Source organism: Diuraphis noxia, unplaced genomic scaffold (assembly GCF_037042655.1).
Source record: "Diuraphis noxia isolate RWA-SAM2 unplaced genomic scaffold, SU_Dnox_SAM2 contig0003, whole genome shotgun sequence".
NCBI lineage: Eukaryota > Metazoa > Arthropoda > Insecta > Hemiptera > Aphididae > Diuraphis > Diuraphis noxia.
In genome coordinates this window covers 69,023,264-69,027,102 of record NW_028301713.1, presented here as the reverse complement: position 1 = coordinate 69,027,102, position 3,839 = coordinate 69,023,264, and positions in this window count along the sequence as shown.

Here is a 3,839-nt window from a genome sequence, read left to right as displayed (position 1 = left end):
TGTTTTTGATGGTTATTTATTTAGGACACTTCGATATTTTAGTGCCTATGTATAATTATTTTTTGTTATTAGCTTTTTTTGAATTGCATACTTCTCCTTTATTATTAATTAAACTGTTTCGTTACATATATTATTTTACTACCATAATACCATATTTATAATAGTATTTATAGTATTTAAAATCAATAGTAATATTGTACTCCACGTTTTCACTACTAACCAACTTCAGATGTTTGATTTAATTATTGAACTTCTGGATAAAACATTATTTAAAACAATTTTATCTAGACAACTACGATCAATTTTAAATATTTGTGTACACAATAATATTATTTCTAGTACTCTTAGAATTATTTTAGTCAATTAAAGTATTCAATTTAATGGTCATAAAAAATCACTGTTTATAATTAACAAAAATCAAAAATATTACTTAATTATCAATTGAGTAATCTTAATAATTAAATTAATGACCATATATGGGATTGAACAGAAGTATTGATATACATTTTAAATGTTCATTTGATATTAGTTTTGTGCTGTGTCCTATACAGGATGTCCCGCAAAGATTTATCCATTGCGATATCTCACAGATTAATTGAGATTTTAAAATTCTGGTTTTGAAATAAGAGTCACAGAGATAATAACTGCAATTATTTCATTTTTAATTTAATTTTAATATTTTGGTAAAAATATAAAAAATATATCTTTAACTTGGCACACTAAGATTGTTTGGCTGGCCAAGAACACATGTGTCGCAGCAAATAATATGTTTCATAACACTACAATGCTAAATAATTCTCAATTTTTCTCAAAACTAAAAAAAAAATGATAAACCAGGAAAATAAATAAAATAAAATTTTGAAACGTCAATATTTTCATAAAAACAAACTATAATGGCTATTATCAATTTTTTAGAAAAAATAAAAAAAGATCTATTAAATTTTTTACCAAAACATCAAATTATGTAATAATTATAGTTCTTATCCCTGTGAGTCTTATTACAAAACCAGATTTTCGATAACTCCATTATTTTGGGAGATATTGTAATGGATAAATCTTTGAGGGATACCTTGTATTTTTATAATTTAATTTTAATAGATATTATCAATGTTTTATAATACACCTAGTCTGTAACAATATAAATTATTTTTTACTATTTATAGTCTGAAAGTAAATTAATATTAATTTTTAGCAAATGTTGAGTAGTATCAATCTCAAGTCGTTAGTCAAATATTATAGGGAATTGGCCTTTTATCAAATTTAAAGGTAAGATTATTTAAGGAACTTTATAGGCCTTTGTTTTGATTTAGTTATAACAGTGTCTTAAATTTTAAAAATATTCAAACCTTGTTTTAGAGCAATGCTGCTGGCCTGTATGTTGTTTGATATCTTTACATTTAAGTTTGATAATAATAATTAGTTTTAATATTAAAGGTAATAACACATGAATACATGATTGACACTGCTAAATCTGAATGCAAAATGACTATGTTTCGTGTTGACCAAAGCTGACATCCTCTTAATGACTAAATTATTCTGATAATGTAACAGATTTTAAAATTTTTTATTTTTAGGTAAAAATGAGTGTAGGTACTGGGTGAAAGTTGAATGAGCTAATTTTTATTATTATTTTCATCATGTATATTTTTTTTACTCAAGAATAACTATTAAAAATAATTCCACCGTCCTCTAATTATTATTACCAGGGTTTGGATTTTATAGCATTTGCTACTTATTATAGGATAGAGATAAAAATAGCAGAGTGGGCTATAAATTTGTTTAATGCACCACGGAGTCAAAATATTTTTATTTTGCTATTTTTTTGCATATTTTAGAATTTTAGTGCTATTTTTAAAGTGTTGGTGTTATGTTTTGCTAATATTCTTAATTTAACGCTTTATTTTATATTTTTCATAAATCTCGTGACAAATGGTATTCATTAATGCGAATCAATAAGAATTGAAATTTTATTCTTATTTACTCAGATAATTTTGAATAGTTGCGTACAAACAATGTCATAATTCAAGGTATCAATAGTTAATCAGTACATACAAATTTTTTTAAACTGTATATGGAGATTTTAGTTCTTTTTATAAATATATGATTTAATAAAGAAATATGATAAATTGAATAAAATTTTGATTTGTTGCTATTTTTGATTTTTTTTAGGGCATATTTATAGAACATATTTTACGGTGTTTTTGGTCATATAATAGCGCATATTTTAGGATTTTTGATGCTATAAAATCCGAACCCTGATTATTACTATTCCGTCAGTGAAAATACTTAAAATTATGGTTGGGACATAATGGTGACGAGTATTAGTTTTCATGTTCTTAAGTTTCTCATCACTTATTTGATATTATGATTCCTTATTGTGTCCTAGTCTAAAAGTGAACACAATGAACCCATGCAGATCATTATCAGGTACTGTATTCATTAAAGGGGAAAGAATAAGGCAATACAATTAAATAAACATATCAAGTATATTTAATTGGTGGCAATAGCAGTCTAACTGAGTAAAACAAGGCGATATAATATACTTCTTAAATAGTAGGACCTATTTAAATTTCAGTATATTTCATTTTATACAATTAGAATAAATAGCAGACATTCTATTGCGGAAATTTACTATTTTTTATAAAGATACCTAACAAAATTTCTGTAAAAAGAATTTGGTGTTTAGTTGTTTTTCTAATAATTAATTTTGATTCTGCTAAATTACTATTAATCAATTATATATATTTATTATTATTTTTAGAATCAATTAATAAACGTTATTTTTTCAAAGTAAAAAACGATCAGAATTCAGGATTTGCATCTAGCGTATGTAGCCTTGTAATTTGTAGGTGTAAATCAATATAGCCTGTTGCCTGTTGGAAATAAATAAAACGAAATACTAAATAGTATAATAATGACAAAACTGCGGCTGCTGTTTATCTGTGTACGTAAAAACAAATTAAATGCCGAGGGTTCTCATTAGCATTCTTTAATTTATAGTTCCCATTCCCATTTTCCAGTTTCCCACTATAAAACACTTGTATCTATATTACATAACGGCGTAACTCGATGCCGGCTATTATGAAATACGTTACCAAACTATTAAAAAAAAAAATAGTAAAAACGAAGGTAGTAAGTTGAGTAGGTCGTATTGTTCGAAATAAATGTTTAAAAAGTGGCAGTACTCGTGCAGGTTGTATCAAGCTCTAAGTTTGGTTATAGGACCTAAGTACCTTATAAACCGAGTAAAATAAAAACAATTTAGTTGTATTTTTAATCTACGGTCGTAGTACAAGTATAAATGGTATCAAATTTTTAATTCCATCATAGATTATAAATAATCTCGTGATTTTATCATTTAATGCATTGACTGTCAACAATTCGAATGACCGTAGAAAAATTGTTTTATCGTTACAATATTATATCAATAGATTTTTATAGGAAACGTTCATAACAATTTTGTCTGTTTTCAAAGGAGGTGAAATCATAAATTTTACTCCACATAAAAAAGCCCGTAACTGCTTAGGTTAATCCCTGCCGGTCCTTACAAAATAAAAAACACGTATTGGGAATTGGGATCCGATGATTGTAGGTACACGTAATTGCACGTGGCTCGACCGGCGGAAGATTTACTTGTAGGTACGTTTTTTTTTTTTTTTTTTTTTTATCGCAATGCTGATTTTAATGATTTTATAATATGATCGCTTCGGAATAGGACGTGTTAAACGTATATCTATCGGTTTGTGAGCAACGCGCAGTGAGTGAACGAAAAACCTGTATCCACTAGACGATAATAATATTATTTCATGGCCAGATGCAGTTCGGCATAATCCATAGAG